Source organism: Balaenoptera borealis (genome assembly GCF_965194805.1).
Source record: "Balaenoptera borealis genome assembly, chromosome: 20".
Taxonomy (NCBI): domain Eukaryota; kingdom Metazoa; phylum Chordata; class Mammalia; order Artiodactyla; family Balaenopteridae; genus Balaenoptera; species Balaenoptera borealis.
The window spans coordinates 44914445-44937250 of NC_138879.1; the positions used below are offsets into that span (position 1 = coordinate 44914445).

Genomic DNA, 22806 nt, shown 5'->3' on the forward strand with positions numbered 1-22806 from the left:
AGTAAGAAGAAAATATGGATAACTGTTTTTAATCATCTTAGAAGGGGAATAGTATATTACCTTGACTTCAAAGTAAGACAAGAACATCAGATTTATCTGTGTAGAAATTTAAGATGTGTGTTTGGTAAAATATACCATAAAAAATGTCTAAAAGAAAAAACAAAAAAACTAGGGGAAATCCCCCCAGATTGAAAACAACCTAAATGTCTATGAATAGTGAAGTGGTTATCTTTGAAAGATGCTCACAATTTATTAAGTGAAAATCAATGTCAAAGATTGTCCCCTTAAAATATAAAAAAAAATTTACTCATATGTTCCAGGAAAGTCTGAAAGGATATCTACCAACAATGGTTATTACAGTGAGGTGAGAGTATAGTGGATTTTCACTTGGATTTTATAATAATAACTTCTACTTTAAAGAAACGCTAAGAATTTCTTTATTATAAACATAAGGAGGTACATGATAGTGTCCCTGTTTTTAGAGGAGGAAGCTACAGAAAGGTCTAAATGACTTCCCTCAGGCAGGTCTAAATGACTTGCCTCAAGCTTCCTAGCTAACAAATGGTAGAAAAGAGCTTTCACCCAGGCCTGTGCTCTTTAAACAAACAAATAAATGTAATATTGATATATATAAAAGATATGTGATTGAAGTTATGAAGAATAATAAAAAAGTATCCATGAACCCACAACCTAGCCTAAGAAATAGAAGATAAAATCAACACTGTTGAAGCTGCCCTTAGAATACATCCGACTCCATCTCTCTGCCTTACTTCTCCTGCCAAGAGAAAATGACTATCCTGAACTTTGTGTTTATTATTACCTGCTTTTTAAAAAATGGCTTTTTTGAGATATAATTCACATCATGCAATTTGCCCACTTAAACCGTACAATTTAATTTTTAAATTTTTTTTATATATTCACAGAGTAAATTTTCATTTTAAGTTTAGAACATTTTCATCACCACCAAAAGAAACCTCATACCTATTAGCAAATCGCTCCCCATTCCCCCTTCCCCCTTCCCCTGGCAACTGTTAACCTTTCTGTCTCTCTAGATTTGCCTATTCTGGACATTTGAGGTTGTTAAGTTCTTTGTGTATTCTAGATACCAGTCCATTATCAGATATGTGATTGGCAAATATATTCTCCCATTCTTTTCAGTTTCTTGCAGTTGTCCTTTGAAGCGTAAAAGTTTTTAATTTTGATGAAGTCCAATTTATCTGTTTGTTTTTTGTTGCTTGCTCTTTTGGTGTCATATTTAAGATTTTGCCAAATCCAGGAACATGAAGATTTATATTTATACTTTCTTCTAAGAGTTTTATAGTTTTACCTCTTATAGTTAGGTCTGTGATCCCTTTTGAGTAATTTCTGTATGGTGTGAGGTAGGGGGTCCAACTTCGTTCTTTTGCATGTGGGTATCTGCTTGCCCCATTGCCATTTGTTGAAAAGACTATTCTTCTTTCCTAATTGAATGACCTTGGCACTCTTGTTGAAAATCAGTTGACCATAAATGTAATAGTTTATGTCTCAAATTCTATTTTATAAATTCTATTTATAAATCTCTCCTTATGTCAGTGTCACATTGTTGATTACTATCACATTGTAATAAGTTGTTTTTTTAAGATTGTCTTGGCTACTCTGGGTCCCTTGCATTTTCATATGAATTTTAGGATCATCTTGCCAATTTCTGCAAAGAAGCCAGATGGAACTTTGATACGGATTGCATTGGATCTGTAAATCATTTTGGGGAATTTTGTCATCTAAACAATGTTAAGTCTTCTAATCCATGAACATGGGATGTTTTTCCATTTATTTATTTATTTATTCATTCATTTATTTATTTTATAAATTTATTTATTTATTTATTTTTGGCTGCACTGGGTCTTTGTTGCTGTGCACAGGCCTTCTCTAGCTGTGGAGAGCAGGGGTTACTCTTTGTTGTGGTGCGCGAGCTTCTCATTGCGGTGGCTTCTCTTGTTGTGGAGCACAGGCTCCAGGGCATGCAGGCTTCCGTAGTGGTGGCTTGCGAGCTCTGGAGTGCAGGCTCAGTAGTTGTGGCGCACAGGCTTAGTTGCTCTGCAGCGTGTGAGATCTTCCTGGACCAGGGCTCGAACCAGTATCCCCTGCATTGGCAGGCAGATTCTTAACCACTGCACCACCAGGGAAGTCTTCCATTTATTTAGATCTTCTTTAATTTCTTCAATTTTGTTTTCAGAGTATGTTTTATACTTCTTGTTAAGTTTATCCCTAATTTTTTTTATTGTTTTTAATGATATTGTAATTGTAATTGCTTTCTTAATTTCATTTTTAGATTGCTCGTTGCTTGTGTGGACAACTGATTTTTGTATATTAATCTTGCCCTGCAACCTGGCTGAACATGTTTTATTAGTTCTAATAGTTTATAAATATATTCCTCATGATTTTCTATATACAATATCATGCCATCTGCAAAGAGAGAGTTTTACTTTTTCTTTACCGTCTTGCTGCCTTTATTTTCTTGCCTAATTTCTAGGGCAAGAGCAGACTTCCTTGTTTGTTCCTGATCTTAAGGAGAAGTTATTTCAGTCTTTCTCTGCTAAATGTGTTAGCTGTGGGTTTTTCCAGATGCTCCATATAGGATTGAGAAAGTTCTCTTTTATTCCTAGTTCGTGTTTTTAATCATGAAAGGGCATTGAACATTAATTGATTTTTAAATGTTGATCCAACCTTGAATTCCTGAGATAAATCCCATTTAATCATGGTGTATAATCTGCTTTATTTTATCTTTTTGTATGTTTTATATTTATTTATTTTTGGCTGCATTGGGTCTTCGTTGCTGCGCGCAGGCTTTCTCTAGTTGCGGCGAGCAGAGGCTACTCTTTGTTGTGGTGCGCAGGCTTCTCATTGCAGTGGCTTCTCTTTCTTGTGGAGCATGGGCTCTAGGCACGCGGGCTTCAGTAGTTGTGGCTCTGAGGCTGTAGAGCGCAGGCTTAATAGTTGTGGCGCAAGGGCTTAGTTGCTCCGTGGCATGTGCGATATTCCTGGACCAGGGCTCGAACCTGTGTCCACTGGCAGGCGGATTCTTCACCACTGCGCCACCAGGGAAGTCCCTGTTTTTTTTAAATAGACTTTATTTTTTAGGTTTTAGTTTTAGGTTCACAGCAAAGTTGAACAGAACCTACAGAGTTCCTATAAACTCACTGATCCTGCTCATGCACAGCCTCCTCCACTATGAACATCCTGAACCAGAGTGATAAATTTGTTACAATCAATGAACCTAACACTGACACATCATTATCACCCAAAGTATGTAGTTTACACTAGGGTTTACTCTTGGTGTACATTCAATGGGTTTTGACAAATGTATAATGACAAGTATTCAGCATTGTAGTATCATACAGAATAGTTTCGCCGTCCTAAAAATCCTCTGTGCTCTGTGTATTCATTTATCCCTCCCCCTTAACCACTGACAACCACTGATCTTTTTAGTGCCTCCACAGTTTTCCCTTTTCATGTCATGTAGTTGGAATCATACAGTATGAAGCCTTTTCAGATTGACTCCTGTCACTTAGTAATATGCATTTAAGGTTCCTCCATGTCTGTTTATGGCTTGATAGCTCATTTCCTTTGAGTGCTGAATAATATTCCATTTTCTGGGTGTGCCACAGTTTATTTATCCATTCACCTACTGAAGGACATTTTGGACACTTCCAAGTTTTGGTAAGTATGAATAGAGCTGCTAAAAACATTCATATGCAGGTTTTTGTGTGAACATAAATTCTCAGAGCTTTGGGTAAATACCAAGGAGCATGATTGCTAGATTGTATGGTAAGAGTATGTTTAGTTTTGTAAGAAATTGCCAGTCTGCCTTCCAAAGTGGCTGAATCATTTTGCATTATCAACAGCAATGTATGAGAGTTCCTGTTGTTCCTCATCCTCACAAGCAGTTGTTGTTGTTGTTCTGGATCTTGGCCATTCTAAGCAGTATGTAGTGGTATCTCCTATTTGCATTTCCCTGATAACATATGATGTGGTGCATCTCTTCATATGCTTATATGCCATCTGTATATCTTCTTTGGGGAGGTGTTTGTTAAGGTCTTCGGCCCATTTTTTAATCAGATTGCTTTTGTTTTCTTATTGTTGAGTTTTAATCAATCTTTGTATATTTTGGATAACTTCTTTATTAGATATGTCTTTTGCAAATATTTCCCCTAATCTGTAGCTTGTCTTCTCATTCCCTCGATGCTTTATTTTTATTTTATTTTACTATTTTTTAAAAATAAATTTATTTATTTATTTTTGGCTGCATTGGGTGTTCGTTGCTGTGTGCAGGCTTCTCATTGTGGTGGCTTCTCTTGTTGGGGAGCACGGGCTCTGGCACGTGGGCTTCAGTAGTTGTGGCTCATGGGCTCTAGAGCGCAGGCTCAGTAGTTGTGGCACACGGGCTTAGTTGCTCCGCGGCATGTGGGATCTTCCTGGACCAGGGCTCAAACCCATATCCCCTGCATTGGCAGGCAGATTCTTAACCACTGCGCCACCAAGGAAGCCTGATGCTTTATTTTTAAAAGTTTTATTGAGGTATAATTTACATGCTATGAAATTCTCCCGTTTAGAGCACAATATATAGTTCATTGAGTTTTAGTAAATTTATACAGTTGTGCAGCCATCACCATAGTCCAGTTTTAGAACAGTTCTATCACCCCACAAAATTCCCTAAACAACCTGTTGTTTGGTTTTGCTTATTTTGGGGCTTTATACATATGGTAAAGTTTAAATGGACTTTAAAGTGCTTTGGGGAATTCCCTGGTGGTCCAGTGGTTAGGACTTCGCACTTCCACTGCAGGGGGCCCGGGTTCGATCCCTGGTCTGGGAATGAAGATCCTGCATGTTGTTCAGCACGGCCAAAAAAATAAATAAATAAATAAATAAATTGCAGGAAATAAATAAGCAAATAAAGTACTTTGCACTCCATAAAGAAAGGTATAAATAGAGAATGCAGTAACTTAATAAATTTGGTTCCTGTTTCTAATTTTAAAATATGATAAAGAATTGAGATGAATTTGTTTTATTTGTCAACATTTTAATGAGTCTCTGAGGGAACACGTGATAAGAGTTTATACAGAATCTTTATACTTTAGAGGATAGTTGACCCATTTATTCAGGCTCCTCAAACCAAAGGAAACATTCAATTAGGTTTAATATAAAAATGGTTCTTTGTAGTATGCCTTTAAAAGTCTTCTCCATCTAACTTTTTATGGTGTCCACGATAGCTTCAAAGATACTTGCAGAAGTTTCACCATTTTGTTTACCTTACCAAATAAAAATAATTCTTTTCTATTAGAATGAACTAATTGTTTTTCTCTTAACTTAAACTGTAATTATTCTGTTGTTTTTTGAACCTGAGTTCTGGGGAATTTTGTTTTAGGGAATAACCCCTGAATTTTAATACTGAGCACCTGCTGTTATTTAGAAGCTGCATCCTCAGATAACTAATTCTTAGTAAACATGGTCTGTAAGAGATGGTGGTAGGAATAGTTAGTTTTACATAGGCTTCCCCAGTGATTGTTGAGAGTTGGAAGGTTGAAGTAGTAGTTTTTCCAGTTTTAGTATTTTACCAATCTGTAATCCTATTAGATATTTTTAATATTTATTTTATTTATTTGGCTGTGCCAGTTCTTAGTTGTGGCACGTGGGATCTTCGTGGTGGCACGTGGGATCCAGTTCCCCAAACAGGGACCAAAAATCTGGGACGCCTGCTCCCCCCCACCCCCCAACCCCCACCCTGCACTGGGAGCTCGGAGTTCCACCCACTGGGCCACCAGGGAAGTCCCTTAAAGGAGCCCGTAATCTTATAGTTAGAAGAAAATTGAAAAAAGACATTTTAAAAGTCATGATTTTGAATGATCCCAGAGATAATTTTTCTGATGCCTTAGTTATGATGCAACAGTGCTAGTGACGATAGTAGCACCAGCTAATTTGTATGCTGTGTCACTTGTGTTCCTAACTTGAATGAGAGTAATAAAAGTTATTACATGGTTTGTGGGGTCTCTGTATTTCATGTAAGTATCTAATGAGGATCCATTCTTCCTCAAAACTAGAAATGCAACTTCTTTCCTTAGAAGCTTTATTTTTTAGTTGTAGATGTGAAAGAGACATAAAGATCACTTATCCAGTACACTCAATTAATGCTCTAGTAATTGATGATTCCTTCCTTCAGTGTTGCTATATAGGGGATATCTTGGATTGCTCAATTTATTATAAAATTAATTTTTAAGAAAATAATGCCATGTAATTTAGTGGGGAAGATTTGAGAGGTGATGCCTATTGAAAGTGCATAAATAAGAATAGGGTATTGAACCCCCAGAGAGAGAGAGAGAAAATTATTGATGGGGTAAGTTGCTGGCATTTTTTTCTTAGAATGCCTGCAGTTGTGACTCCATAGTCTTCATTTAGTGGCTTAATTCTGAGTTTTATTGCCCTCTTGCCCTTCTGGTCAAAAGTTCTGTATCTAATACTAACTTTATGCCCATTTCCTTTCATTTAGTTCTCTTTCACTGAATGTAAATACCATTATTAAGCTTCCTATGACACTTAAGTCTCGGGGGTGGGGCGGGGGTGACTGAGGATTGTCGAAGCGAATATGTTTAAAAAATTCTTATTTATTAAAAAATCAAAACCTGGAATTGTATAATGTTTTAGGTAAACACTTTAAATTTTACTAAAATCTACTCTGGTGTCTTTGGATAATGATGAAAAGTTTAATGTTAAAGTCGTGTGTTTAATAATTAACATAATAAACTATGGGAAAAGTACTTTTAGCAAAAATTATTAAATTATGACAGATTGACGACTGTTTTATCTTTAAGACAATAATCAAGTCACCCCTTATCTTTTTTTCTGCTTGTTACATTGTCAGTTTTGTAACACAACTGGAACACTTTACCCCCAAATAAACTTCATGGGTGAGTAATATTCATGTCTGATGCTAGCATACTTCAATTATAAAGCTTAATATAGTCTCCAAGAGGAAAAATAATTTAAAATTGAAGATTTATGTATGTACACAGTTTTTTCCTCAGGCGACTCATTTTCTCATTTTGTTTTTCAGGGTTTAGGTTTTAAAAACATCATTTTATTGTATCTTTCTTATTGAACTTTATTCTTTAAAAATAGTCCCTAAAATGCTTTCCTGAAAGAGGAGATACTTTTACAGTCTGAAAGTCCTTTTATGTTTTGTCTGTATTTGTCTATATAAAGAAAGTTCCTAATTCTTTTCTCCAAAGATATGTATAGAGTCAAACTTTTGGAAGATTTATCCCCTCACCCTCATAAAAGTTCACTTAGTAGTATGGAACATCTTATTCCCTACTCTTTCTTCTGGAGCTTTTATGACAAATAGAGGGTTAGCAGAAGGGAATCATGACAAAATGAGAAACCCCGAGAAGTGCATTTGGAAGCTAATATATAATTAAACTGAATGAAATGACAAAAGAGTGTTTATTTACCTGTTGAAAAACTGCATACCATGAAAAAAGTTAAGGCAAAATAATGTTTTATGGAAGACTCTACCAAAGTAATAGGTCTATTCTTTAGCCTTTTAAATAGTTTAAAAAGCTGTGATTTCACTTAAGTAGTTGAGTGAATATCCAGATTTAAGATATCAAAAATAATTTTCTGATTCTAAATATAGGACTCTGCAACATTTTTATTGATAACTTGGATAATAACCTATAAGGCTTATCAAATTTTCAAATGAGTAGGAGCTAGGGGGCTTCCCTGGTGGCGCAGTGTTTAAGAATCCGCCTGCCAGTGCAGGGGACATGGGTTCAAACCCTGTTCCGGGAAGATCCCACATGCCTTGGCGCAACTAAGCCCGTGTGCCACGACTACTGAGCCTGCGCTCTAGAGCCTGCGAGCCACAACTACTGAAGCCCACACTCCTAGAGCCTGTGCTCCAACAAGAGAAGACACCGCAGTGAGAAGCCAGCGCACTGCAAGGAAGAGTAGCCCCCACTCGCCGCAACTAGGGAAAACCCACACGCAGCAATGAAGACCCAAAGCAGCCATAAATAAATAAATAAATAAATTTATTTTAAAAAGGAATAAGAGCCAGGAAAGATGGCTGGCATAGTAGATGACAGGTATTCAGAGAGACTGCTATGAGAATGATGGGCAGAAATCGACAAGCAGAAATTTAGTAGGACCAAGTGTAAAGGTGTGAACTTAGAGTCATCTTTAAGTTAGCGGATGTATTTATTGAAGACCTGTGTACTAGGCTTTGAGCCCTGAGGGCATAGTGGGAACAAAATTAATATGACCTTAAGAAGGGAAGGCAGACATTAAACAGATCTCCTGAGATAATCTACCTAAATTAACTTTCTGCTACTTATTGGCCATGTGATTTCAGGCAAGTTGCTTTAGCTCTTTGTGTCTCAGTTTCCCTCTTCTATAAAGCAGGGGTTATGATGGTACCTGTCTCAGCCTCTTGTAAGAATTGAATGAGATAATATATGTAAAATGCTTAGTAGAGTGCCTTGCCCATAGTAAACACACAATAAATATGAGCTGTGTTTATTGTTATCTATTAGCCCTTAGCATCTTTGTTTTATGGAGGGAAACAGAGTGGTTATGATACCTAGTCTAATATGTGAGGCTAAGGAAGCTTCCCTGACACAATCCCTACTTTGAAGAAGCTTGTACTTGAATCTTTGTAAACAAATTACAGTTGAACTGTACATACAGATAGGTCCAGGATACTTAACAGCAGGAAGATATAGGTGGGATACCCAGGGCCTCACTTTGTACGATTCCAAGGGGACAGTTCTTACAGCATTATATTGTGAATGGTAGCCTGTGTAGTTATGCAGTGCATTTTTTGTAGTACGCCTAATTAGGAAAGTGACATCTGAGTTAAATTTTGATGGTGAAAGGTCAAGGGATGATGGGGAAGGATAGCACAGAGAGAATTTCATGTACAAAGTCATGAGGACATGAAAGACCATGGTACGTTTGGAGACTTCGAATTAGTTCATTATAACTAGAGTGAAAGATGAGATGGATGAGAGAATGATTACTAGGAGATGAGATTAAGAAGGACCTTGTTTGTATTTTAACACCTTCAGATTTTATTTGAATCTAGGAAGCTACTGAATGAGTTAAACTGATGATTAAAATGATCAGATTTCTTTTTATAAGGTGCATAGGCAGTGCTGAGGAGAATGGTTTGCAGTAAGAACAGAAACTAGAAGGCAACTGTAGTACTAGGTCAATGCTACTCCTAGTGTGGACTACAAACTTTATTACAAGCCAGCAGTGATGAAAATACCTTTCTCCTTACTTACTTGAGGCTCATTTCTAGACATTCAGAAACTTTTATGGCAGTTTGACATAGTTCATGGTTTATAACCTTTGCTGGACTTTCAGTGTTCTACAGCCTTATACTTGTCTCAAGTCAGTTTTTTTCTCCACTTCCCACAGCAGCTATTTCAGATCTCTTTCACTCTCCTTAAGTTCCTACTCCACTTCTTCCTCACTTTCCACAGATGACTTCATCCTCTGTTTCACAGAGAACATAAAGCCAAAGGATGGAGGAACTGGATAACTTCCTGCTACACCCACAGACAAATGTGTGTCAACATTATTCAGCTTTCCTTCATTTTCCTGTCTCTGGATCCTGTTCTCTTCCAGTTTTTCCAGGGGCTTTGTTCCATGTATTATCTTCTCTCAGATTTTAGTCGTTGTCTCTCTATAGTACCTCTTCCCATAGCCTATGAACTTGCCCAAGGCTCACCCCTAAATTCAGTCTTTATCATCCTCTAGATTACCAGTCTAACCTTTCTTTCCCTTCACAGCAAGCTCCTTTAAAGATTGGTCTTCAGTTATTGTCTCTACTTCTTCACTTCTCATTTACTCCCAATCCACCGTATGCATCTTTCTTACACTTACCATACAGCTCAAACTGCTCTGACGAATGAATGACCAGTGACCTATTATTAACTAGCAGCTAGGTACCAAATCCAGTGAGCACATTTCAGTCCTTATGATTTATGTTGCATATATCAATAGTTGCTCCTTTTTTCTGTTGAATAGTATTGCATTGTATTTATACATCACAATTTTTTATCCACCCACATGTTAATGGACATTTGGGTTTCCAGTTTTTGCCTATTACAAATGAAACCACAGTGAACATTCATATGCGGATCTTTGTGTGGATGTATGCTTTCATTTCTCTTCAGTAAATACCTAGGAGAAAATACTGGGTCAAATGATAAGTATGTGTTTAACTTTGTAAGAAACGCCGAAGTATTTTCCAAAGTGATTGCAATTTTGCATTCCCACAAGCAATATATGAGAGTTCCAGTTGCTCCACATGCTCGTGAGCATTTGGTATTATCCATCACCGCCCCTCCGTCCCCCCCAGTTTTAGCCATTTGAGTAGGTATGTAGTGCTGTCTCATTGTGGTTTTGCATTTCCCCTAATAGCTAATGATACAGAGCATTTATCTTTTCATGTGCCTATTTGCTATCTCTTTATCCTTTTTGGTTAAGTATTTGTTCAAGCCTTTGCCCATTTTTAAATTGGGTTGTTTGTTTTCTTAATAATGGATTTTGAGCAATCTTTATATCTTCTGGATAGGCATCTTCTTCAAATAGGCAATTTACAAATATTTTCTCCTGTTTTGTAGTTCTTTTAAAAAAAATTCTCTCAACAGTGTCTTTTGTGCTACAAACATTCTAATTTTGATGAAGTCCAGTTGATCATTTTTTTCTTTTATGGATCATGCTTTTGGTGCTATATTTAGAAACTCTTTGCCTGTGAGGTCATGAAGATTTCTCCTGTTTTCTTCTAAAAGTTGTATAGTTTTATGGTTTATGTTGAGATCCATGTTTGAGTTAATTTTATATAAGGTGTAATGTTTAGGCTGAGCTTCCTTTTTTTAGTGTATGGAAGTCTAGTTTTGCCAGCATCATTTGTTGAAAAGCCTATCTTTTCTCCATTGATTTGATTTTGCACCTTTCCCAAAAATCACTTGGCCATATTTGTGTATCCCTTATTTCTTTGTAACCTGTAGATTATTTAGAAGTGTGTTTTTACTTTTCAAAACTGATACTTATTTTCAAGTTACTACCTTGTAACATTTTGTTGTGATTTGAATGGGTGGTCTACATAATACTATTTTCTTTGAATTTGTCAAGATTTACCTTATGGCCTAGTATATGTTCACTTTTTATAAATATTCTGTTGTGTTTGAAACTTATGTTTATTCTGCAGTTATTTAGTGTAGTGTTTTGTGTATGTTCACTAGATGAAGTTTGCTAGTTGTGTTATTTAAATATATATACTTTATATAATTAAGTATTTATGCAAACAAATATATTTTATATGCATAACCTTTCAGTTGATAAACGTATTGTTAAAATCTCTTACTCTGGCAAATTTGTATTATTTCTCCTCTTAGTTCTCTCAATATTTGCTTTTATATATTTTGAAGCTCATATTACATGCAGGTTTAGAATTTGTATGTTTCTGTTATGTTGAGCCTTCTGAATATGTACTCACTTTTATCTCTAAAAACTCTTTTTCCATGGTTTATCTTTTGGTAATGCAGCTGCTACTTTTTCTTAAAAAAATTTTTTTAATTGTGATTTACATGTAACAGAATATACAGATCTTAAGTATGCAGTTTGATGAGTTTTGACAATAGTAAGCACCACCCCAGTCAACATACAGAACATTTCATCACCAAGAAGTTCACCCTAGTGAATTCCACCATGTACTGTCATTGTCCTGCCCTAGGCAGCCATTTTTTTTGTTTCTATCCTCTTTGATTAATTTTACTTGTTCTTAGATCTTACGTAGATGGAATCATACAATATGTATTCTTTTGTGCCAGTCTTGTTTTATGTACATGTTTTTGCAGTTCATTTATGTTTCTTGCTTGACCCCCAAAGTCATGAAAATATTCTCCTTTTTTTTCTAGGAATTTTATTTTTTAGCTTTTATGTTTAGGTCACTTTTCTATCTCAATTTAAATTAATTAATTATGTATGTATGTATGTATGTATCTCGTTTCCCTGACCAGGGATCAAACCCGTGCCCTTGGCAGTGAAAATGCAGAGTCCTAACCACTGGACTGCCAGGGAATTCCCTATTTCAATTTAATTTTTGTATATGGAGTAAGATAAAGGTTTGAAAATTTTTGTTGTTGTTATTGGGTTTTAATACTGATGACCTGTTCTTACAACACCTGTTGTTGAAAATGCTTTCCTTTTCTTGTTGAATTGCCTTGCTCTGCTGTGGAAAAAAAATCACTTGATTATGTAAGTATAGTCTAGTCTGGACTTTAATTCTGTTTCATTGGTCTTTTTCTCTATTCTTATGTTAGTGCTGTACTGTCTTGATTATTGTAGCTTTAGAGCAGGATTTCTCAACCTCAACACTATTGACATTTTGGACCTCATACTTATTTGTTGTGGGAGGCTATCCCATGTATTATAGGATGTTTAGCAGCACCCCTAGCCTCTGTCCACTTTATGCTAGTAGCATCCTCCCAGTTGTGACAACCAAAAATGTCTCCAGATGTTGTTAAATGTCTCCCAGGGGACAAATCACCCATAATTGAGAACCACTTCTTTAAAGTAACTCTTGAAAGCAGATAATGAAAGCCCTTCAAATTTCATGGTCTCATTCAGGATTATTTTGGCTATTCTAAAACTTTACTTTTCCATATCAATATAGAATTAACTTGTCAATTTCTATTTTTAAAATATGTTGAGATTTTGATTAGGGTGATGTAAAATATATAGATTAAATATAAGAGAATTGACATCTTAACAAAATTGAGTCTTCTAATCCATGAACATGGTATATCTCTCCGCTTATTTTTGTCTTTAATTACTTTTGTCAGTAGTTTGGAGTTTTCATTATAGAGATCTTGTACACATTTTGTTAAATTTACCCCTAACTATTTAATGTTTTTCATTGCTATTAGAAATGATATTTGAATTTTTAACTTCACTGCCTAACGTCATTGACTAATTGTAGACCCTCCTGCCCCACCACAACTTTACACTCAAGGCACCATGGCACTTGAGTGGCATCTCTTTCAGCAGTCTTATTGCTCTATCCTACTTTGAAGGCCCCATGAGAAAGAATTGGCAGAAAAGGTACAAACCTTGGGTCTAGAGAGCCTCAAGTTTCTAATCAAACCAGCCTATTTTCAGCCAGTAAAAGTTTGCTGAAATGTTTCTGTTGTTTTCTCCTTACCCATCTTAGTGGCCAGTTTTCTCCTTCCACTGTGTCTTGGAATGAAAGGGGCTTTGGATGTTTTCTCATTCCTTTCTGGAATTCAGTTCATTTCCATTTCTTTGAATTCTCAACTTTCATGTATATAATCAACCAACCAAAAAACTCTGATATTCTTGCTTTTACCCAACCTCTTTTCTTTGTTAGAAGAAGTATCTCGTTAACCTTTTTTTTTTTAATAAATTTATTTATTTATTTATTTTTGGCTGTGTTGGGTCTTCATTTCTGTGCGAGGGCCTTCTCCAGTTGCGGCAAGCAGGGGCCACTCTTCATCGCGGTGCGCGGGCCTCTCACTGTCGTGGCCTCTCCCGTGGCGGAGCACAGGCTCCAGATGCGCAGGCTCAGTAGTTGTGGCTCACGGGCCTAGTTGCTCCGCGGCATGTGGGATCTTCCCAGACCAGGGCTCGAACCCGTGTCCCCAGCATTGGCAGGCAGATTCTCAACCACTGCGCCACCAGGGAAGCCCTTGTTAACTTTTATACCCTAACTGGAAATGGTTAACTCGCTACCAATTCTCTTTGTTTAGTGTTTTGGTATATCTTTTAGCTTTTCTTTTATTATCCATTTACTTTCAACACTTCTGTGTCCTATATTTTATACGTCGCTGGTAAACAATTCTTAAATTTTTTATCTTTAAGTTTCATGCCTTATTTCTGTTCTTTCAGTTGCCCTAGAAATTTTAACATGCATATTTAAAGTCCATAGGTAATATATATTTTCTATTTTCAAATCCTCATGGTCAATTTTAGTAGTCTCCTATTCCTGTATAATACTTTTCTCCCTATTTTATTGCTTCAAGCATATTAAAAATCCTTATTTCATATTGTGCATCTGATAATTGTATTATCTGTAGTCTTTGTTGGTCTAATTCTATAGTTTACTATTAGTTGGCTCTGACTCATAGGTGCTTGTTCCTTCCTGTGATTTTTTTTTAAACTGCGAGCTCATGGTCTTTGGAACTTGTAATTTTTTGAGGCTAGAAATCAGATTTTTTTTTTCAGAGATAATTTGAGTGTCTAGAGGTACCACCTATTTTTTTTTTTTTTTTTTTTTAAAGAGAGGCTTTTTTATTTATTTATTTATTTTTGGCTGTGTTGGGTCTTCGTTTCTGTGCGAGGGCTTTCTCCAGTTGCGGCAAGCGGGGGCCACTCTTCATCGCGGTGCGCGGGCCTCTCACTGTCGCGGCCTCTCTTGTTGCGGAGCACAGGCTCCAGACGCGCAGGCTCAGTAGTTGTGGCTCACGGGCCCAGTTGCTCCGTGACATGTGGGATCTTCCCAGACCAGGGCTCGAACCCGTGTCCCCTGCATTGGCAGGCAGGTTCTCAACCACTGCGCCACCAGGGAAGCCCCCACCTATTTTTAAGCAAATTTTTCACCTTAGTTTTTCAGGCCACACAACTAGGTTGAATTCTAGCCCCACAGTGGTGCAGACTGTGGTTAAGAATTATAGTGGAGATATATTTTGGTTTAACTGTTCTACCATGAGCCAAAGCCAGTAAAGATTTTTATTCCCATCATCTCCCTCTGCAGAATGAGTTTTTTCCTGTTTCACCTACTAAGGATACAGCCTTTTGGGGAGTCTTGGCATATTTATAGACGTGTTGTTAATCCAGTCTGTCTCCATGGTAGGACCCGAGGTAGCCTCCTGTCATCTCAGCAAGTAGCCCATTAAAACCTAGACTTTTGTCCCCCAAGGATTGGCCAGTAACTCCAGGGAAAACTTTGGCTATAGTGTTCCTCACTCTTGTGAATTTATGCTTTCTTCTTGTTTCTGCCCTCAGGAATTCCTTTGCTTCCCCCTCAAGGGTAGCCATATATTTCATACAGCATTTTCAGGTACATTTTTCAACCTAATTTCCTTTTGCCTATACTCGATGTATCTTTGTGTGTTACCTCTAGATGTTTTTGAAGTGTGACAAGGTATAATATAGAGGAAAAATAAAGTCCACATTCAGGCCTATCTCCAAACTTGGGATGTTCTTCCCTCGTTTCCATTGTGATAAAAGCATTCTACTCTTAACACTCACTTCAGATGTTCTTCTCTCTAGGTATTCTCTCCTTCTGGCTCAAGTCCCACCCCGATCTATTCCCCAAGATAGAATGAATTAATCCCTCACATTTGTTTCCATACTGCTTTATATACATGTCTTTCTTAAAGGGTAGATATCCCTGTAGACACAAAGATACAGACTGGATTTTATGTATTTCTATGTCCCTAACATGTAATATGCAATCACTAAAGTTTGTTGGATTGAGTTCTGAAAACCTTTAAAACAAATCTTGAAATTTGAAGCTTTTAGCTAGGACTGTTACAACTTAATTTGCTGTTTCTTTTTAGAAAATAACTTGTAAAGCAATTAAAGTTTATTCAGCATATTGAAAATAAAATAATTTTATGTGGTGTTTGGTAAATTGCTTGGCTGGTCATATTTAAGGAGAGATTGTGTATGATTGAAATGTTATCTATCTTAAAATTGCCAGAGGGGTTGGGGTGGTATGATATTGGAACAAATGGAGATTTAGGTCCCAATTCCAATTTACTTTAAAATTACGGAATATGTAGAATTTTCTTGGAAGCAGAACTTTGTGTCTGGAACATCAAAGGGAAGTTTTGCCTTTGGGATACTATTTTGTTTTTAATTTATTTATTTTATTTATTTTTGGCTGCGTTGGGACTTCGTTGCTGCGCGCGGGCTTTCTCTAGTTGTGGCAAGCGGGAGCTACTCTTCGTTGCAGCGCACAGGCTTCTCATTGCGGTGGCTTCTCTTGTTGCGGAGTACGGGCTCTAGGCACGCGGGCTCTAGAGCACAGGCTCGGTAGTTGTGGCTCACGGGCTTAGTTGCTTCGCGGCATGTTGGGATCTCCCCGGACCAGGGGTTGAACCCATGTCCCCTGCATTGGCAGGCAGATTCTTAACCACTGCGCCACCAGGTGAAGCCCCTGGGATACTTTTTTTTTTTTTTTAATTTTAAAGGATGTTTCCTAGATGACCTTGATTACTTTGGGGGGTGATAGTGGATGGTATTGTTTCCTGTTGCCTGAATTTAGGTCTCTCTTTCTGTGGTGAATTACATAGTCATTTTGTGGCTATTATATACTTGTCCTACAATAAGAAAAAGTAATGGTGTCTATTTGAGAAGCTAATTTTGTGAACACATATCCCTTCTGCCTAGCATTCTTTCTCATAGTTGAAGATGTACAGATGAGGAAAAGAATTAAGTAGTGGTATGAAAAAGAGATGGGAAGAATACCTGGTAGAGAGTAGAGAGTACAGACAGGTTGGCAAGAAGACCAACTAGAGCAGAGGTTGGGATGACTTAACAATAGTGAAAGGCCCAGGTCAGAGAAGAAGGCAAGAGGAGGTGCCAGTACCAGAGGCTGGGGGATGGACAGCAAGCTGGCTCGTGTTGCTCAAAGGAGCGTGTCTCATATGTAAACGTTTTTCTGTTATCCACTTTTCATTTTAACATCTCCACAATCAGGATGTTTCTTACAATCAGTTGTATCCCACAGCTTAATAAACAGTGTGGGTGTTTTTCCTTTTTGGTGGTACATAAAATAATGGCACATTTACCATTGGTGGCATCTTACAGTTAATGAAATATGGTATAACTTTACCTTCCTCATAAGAGGGGGTATTGGCTGTATTAGCCTGTGAGTTTATATTATGTGATCTGGCAGACAAATCAATTTCTTAAAACGTTCAGAAACAGACCCAGCATTAAACTGATTCAGACAACTGAGTCTTGATGTTACTCAAGTAGAAGCCTCTCCTCTCTAAGGTGATTTATGTGAAACTAGCAACAACTTTTTTAAAAGGTCTGCCACTGAACAGGCTGTGGTTGCAATTGCCAGAAATTCTGAATCAAATGTAAGTAATCACTAGAAATGAAAGTAACCTTTCCTCATTTGTGTTAGTTATGGGGCTGTTTCCATGCAGCACCTACATATACAGGCAAGAACAACTTGTATGGCAACTTCTTAGCAATGTTTAAACAACAACATCTCTACAATTTGTGCCTCAGGTTCATCTCTGTTTTATCTTCTTGACTCTCTTTGGAATTCTGACATAACTCATGCTCACAGACTTGTCTTGTTTGACAAAATTGGGCATTTGAGTGAAACTGCCTCAACTTAAAAACCATTCTTAGGTTTTCCTCATTTGCTTTTACTGCTCTAAGGCTTATAGCCAAACGCACAGCCTCCTTGGTTAAGAAATGTAGAATATTTTAGCTTATGTTTTGCCTACAGACTACCTTCTAGGCCTCCCGTCCTCACTTCGTAGCTTTCCTATTTTTTCCCCTTCCCTAGACTTTTATTTCTTCTTCTTTTTTAATCTTTCTTTCTTTCTTAGATATCTCCCATTTGTTTTGGAATGGGGTGGATATAAATACAGACTAAAAAAAATCAACACAATCTATCTTTTAAAAACTTTTTCTAATGTAGCGATACAGCAAATTAAAACAAGTGAAGTGGAAAGTCCATTTTTGTTTTCTTTTCTTCATATGTGTCATAAATGAAGTGAGTTGTTTTGAGGAAAGGAGAATTTTGTTCTGCTGACATTTGTGGTTGTTATAGTGTTTGGGGGCGAAAAAGGATTGTGAGCCTTTTCAGGTTATTTCTAATTTAGAGACTGGGTTTTTAAAGGAAATGATAATGATAATTTAAAATTTGAATACTTTTAAAGTTAGTGTGATTAGCTTAAATAATAAGTGAGAGCTATATTCTTTTCTAACAGAAAAGGTGCTTTTCTCCGGGTATTTTGCCTGAGAATGAAGAAGGTATTTCATTTTTGTGCATCTATGTGTATGTATTTTAAGTTGAAAGTTAATTATGTGAACAAAATACAGAGAACCAACCTGTGGTTTATAAAACAATGGAAGGAAAGAACTAGGGATTGAGAGGGTTAGCAATTATTGGTACATGCATTTTATTCAAATATCTGTCCTCTGTCTTACCAGATAAGAATCCAAAGTGATGATTGGACTCGCCTCACCATTGGCATATTTTACTCTCTCCCTATTTCTTCTTCCTCTGAACTAACAATGTAGCATGAAAGACTGAGATTTATAGTCAGAGATATACATAAAATTATACTAATCTAATACTGTGTGTCATGTCAGCTCTTTTTCTATTTATTGTTTTCTCTTCTTGGTGCTTTCTTTTGTTAGTACCTATGCCCCCTTTCCTTCCTTTTCCTATTCTTGTCTTTCTTTGCATTGTACTTTTCTTTCTTATACTAGATACAAACCTCCTTTCCCTTCCTTCCCCTGTTTGCCAGCCCTTGGGGACAAAAGTCATTCTGGAGAATTGTCTTGGGATACTTAAATTATAACTGCTTCTAAGCCTATTAGGCATCTGGCACTGTAAATTAATCTAAAACATTAATCTAGAGATTAAAATCAGGCATCTTGATCAATTTGACGCAGAGAATACTGTTACATTAAACCTTGCATTAGTATGGAGGGAAGTAATAAGATAATGTTTGGAAACTTCAGCTTCTTCTTGTCAGTGATGTGTTATTATTCATTCATACCAGAGATGATAAACGAATTCTAGATTTTCATGTTTTATAACATTAACCTTACATTATGTTACTGGCATAGTTCTCTTTCTGTAAGCTTTGAAACAAGATTAATTCTTTTTAACAAATAGAGTCACAGAAAATTCCAGTCTTTCTCAAGCATCTTATAATTTGGATTTATGGAACAGAATTCTTACAAGGATGTTCTACCTTAAAGTATACGTTTGTTATTTAAACACTGAAAAGAATAAGCAAATAAAGTTGCATTGAATGAAGCTTATTAACGCTTCTATTCATTCAGTCAGCTAAAATTATGAAAGGACTGCTTCAATCCAAGAAGTACTGTACATTTTTTTTGTCCTAGAAAGCATATGTAATTATTTTTGGTAAAGGTAGCTGAATGGGAGTTTAGATCATTGCATATCCAATAGGAGAAAGTTAAAATTTACTTACTAGAAGATTTCCTGAAATAACATGCCTTTTTTTTTCAAGCATTGAAAAGCATCTCCTTTGATTATATTTTAAAATAAATCATGTTACCATTTTAAAAATTAATAGGCATTATTTTTTAGAGCATTTTTAGGTTCACAGCAAAATTAAGTGGGAAGTACAGAGTTCCCAGCTATCCCTTTCAACTCCTCTACCCGCCTCATCCCCCCTCCAAACCTCCTCCCCCCATCAAGATCCCACGCAAGTGTGGTACATTTGTTACAATTGATAAACCAATTTTGACACTTTATTATCACTGAAAATCCATAGTTTACATTAGGGTTCACTCTTTGTGTTGTACATTCTATGGTTTTTGGCCAATGTATAATGACATATCCAACCTTAAAGTATCATACAGAATAGTTTCATTGCCCTAAAAATCTTCTGTGCCCCACATATTCATCCCTCCCTCTCCCCCAACCTGTGGCAGTAACTGATCTTTGTACTCTCTCCATAGTTTTGCCTTTTCCAGAATGTTATATAGTTGGAATCATGTAATGTGTAGCCTTTTCATATTGGCTTCTTTCACCTAGTGATATGCATGTAATGTTCCTTATCTTTTTGTGGCCTGATAGCTCATTTCTTTTGAGTGCTGAATAATATTCCATTGTCCAGATATACCACAGTTTATCCATTCACCTATTTAAGGACATACTGGTTGCTTCTAAGTTTTGGTAATTATGAATAAAGCTGCTCTAAACATTCATATGCAAGATTTTGTGTAGACATAAGTTTTCAGCTCATTTGGGTAAATACCAAGGAGTACAATTGCTGGATTGTATGATCACGTTACCATTTGACAAAAAGAAATTATATAGAAGAAACCAAAAACCTGCAAAATCTTCCTCTTGGTAGCAAAATTAAACCTGGTTCAGGAAATTGTTGAAGACTTTTTAGGGGTCATTCCAGCTGCAGCATTAGTAAATGTTATCACTGTTGTTATCTCCTTATAGCAGCATTACTGCAGTGTTCTCCTAGTTGGGCTCCTTATGCCAGTTTCACCCACTTTCCATGTTATTTTGTACTCATTTGCAGGCTTATTGGAAAATTAAATGAGATGATATGTGTAATGTGCCTAAGTACAGTGCCAGACTCAGAGTAGTCATTAAGTATTTGGTTTGTAGCACCCTCTCTATCTCATTCTTTCAGTTGTTTGTTTAAAAAGTTTATTCAAAGCCCTAGCATGGCATTAAAGGACCCTTAAAAACCAACCTCAGCCTCTCACCCTAGATTTATTGTACCGTTACGGATTCTTTTCTTGTTATCTCTTGTTTTGGTTTACTTTTAAAAATACATAAAATTTACCATCTTGGCCATTTTTAAATAGTACAGTAACATTAACTATATGCACATTGTTATGTAACAGATTTCTTGAACTCTTCATCTTGCAAAACTGAACCTCTATACCCGTTAAATAACAATCCCTCCCTCACCCAGCACCTGGTAACCATATTCTACTTTCTGTTTCTATGAATCTGACTACTTTAGATGCCTTATATAAGTGGAATTATGCAGTATTTGTCTTTGTGACTGGCTTATTTCACTTAGCGTAGTGTCCTCAATATTCATTCATATTGTGGCATATGACAGGGTTTCCTTCTTTTTTAAGGTTGAATAATATTCCATTTTATGTACAGTTGACTCTTGAACTGCACGGGTCCACTTATACACAGATTTTTTTTAAACAAATATAGTACTACACAACCTGCAGTTGGTTGAATCCTTGGATGCAGAGGGCTGACTGCAAAGTTATATGCATGAATGTAGCGTCAACACCCCTAACCCCTGCACTGTCAAGGGTCAACTTGACAACCATATTTTCTTCATCTATTTTTCTCTTGATGGATGGATGCTTGTACCTCTTGGCTATTGTGAACAATACTTCAATGAACATGGATGTGCAAATAACCCTTTGAGATCCTGTTTTCAGTTCTTTTGGATATATACCAAGATGTGGGATTGCTGGATCATATGGTGATTCTCTTTTTAATTTTTTGAGGTACCTCTGTACTGTTTTCCATAACAGCTGCATCGTTTTATATAGTCACGAACAATGCACAAGGGTTCCAGTTTCTCCACATCCTCTCCAGCATTTGTTTTTTTGATAGTGGTCATCCTGATGGTGTGAGGTGATATCTCAGTATGGTTTAGCATTTCCCTGAATGATTAGTGATACAGAGCATCTTTTCATATGCTTTTGACCATTTGTATATCTTTTTTGGAGAAATGTCTCTTCAAGTCTTTTGCATATTTATTTATTGATTGATTGATTGATTGATTGATTGATTGCCGTGTTGGGTCTTCGTTTCTGTGCGAGGGCTTTCTCTAGTTGCAGCAAGCAGGGGCCACTCTTCATCGCGGTGCACGGGCCTCTCATTATCGCGGCCTCTCCTGTTGCGGAGCACAGGCTCCAGACGCGCAGACTCAGTAATTGTGGCTCACGGGCCTAGTTGCTCCGCGGCATGTGGCATCCTCCCAGACCAGGGCTCGAACCCGTGTCCCCTGCATTGGCAGGCAGATTCTCAACCACTGCACCACCAGGGAAGCCCTGCATATTTTTTAATCGAGTTTTTTTTTGTTGTTTTTGAGTTGTAGGAGTTCTTTATCAGATACATGGTTTGCAAATATTTTCTCCCATTTTGTAGGTTGGCTCTTCACTCTGTTGATTGTTTCCTTTGCTGTGCAGTTTTAAGTTTGATGCAGTCCCATTTGTCTATTTTTATTTTGTCACCTGTGCTTTTGGTGTCATATCCAAGAAATCGTTGCCAAATTCAGTATCATGAAGCTTTTTCCCCATGTTTTCTTCTAGGAGTTTTATAGTTTCCAGCCTTAACATTTAGGTTTTTAATCCATTTTGAGTTAATTTTTGTATATGATGAAAGAGTCCAGCTTCATTCTTTTACATGTGGATATCTAGTGTTCCCAGTACTATGACCTGCAGGTCTGTGGCTTCAGAATGTCTGCGAATTCCTGAAATTGTGTGAAATATTTTGTGCGTGCGTGTGTGTGTGTGTGTGTGACTTTTTAAGAGGACCCATTAACTTTCATCCAATTCTAAGAGTGATCCCTAATACTCACCGCCCCCCCGCCCGACCCCACAAGGCTAGGATTGTGACAGTCTAAAAGAGATCATTAGGGACTTCCCTGGTGGCGCAGTGGTTAAGAATCCGCCTGCCAATGCAGGGGACACAGGTTCGAGCCCTGGTCCGGGAAGATCGCACATGCCTCGGAGCAACTAAGCCCATGTGCCACAACTACTGAGCCCGTGTGCCACAACTACCGAAGCCTGCATGACACAACTACTGAAGCCCACGCGCCTAGAGCCCGTGCTCCGCAACAAGAGAAGCCACCACAATGAGAAGCCTGCACACCGCAACGAAGAGTAGCCCCCACTTGCTGCAACTGGAGAAGACCCGCATGCAGCAACGAAGACCCAACGCAGCCAGTAAATTAAAAAAAAAAAAAAAAAGTTAAAAAAAAGATCATTAAATTATTGGAACATAGCACA

The 22806-nt window shown here is 37.2% G+C and overlaps 1 protein-coding gene and 1 long non-coding RNA gene across 8 annotated transcripts in view; one reads left to right on the forward strand and one right to left on the reverse strand.

Annotated features, from left to right (window-relative positions):
• The window catches only part of NLK (nemo like kinase), a 146698-nt gene that overhangs the window by 17097 nt on the left and 106795 nt on the right, over positions 1 to 22806 (forward strand). The window lies entirely within an intron of this gene.
• LOC309618080 lies at positions 11605 to 20955 on the reverse strand. Its single transcript, XR_014238310.1, has 2 exons — positions 14639 to 20955; positions 11605 to 14314 (listed from the first exon to the last, which is right to left on the reverse strand). It is a non-coding gene; the product is annotated as an uncharacterized lncRNA (long non-coding RNA).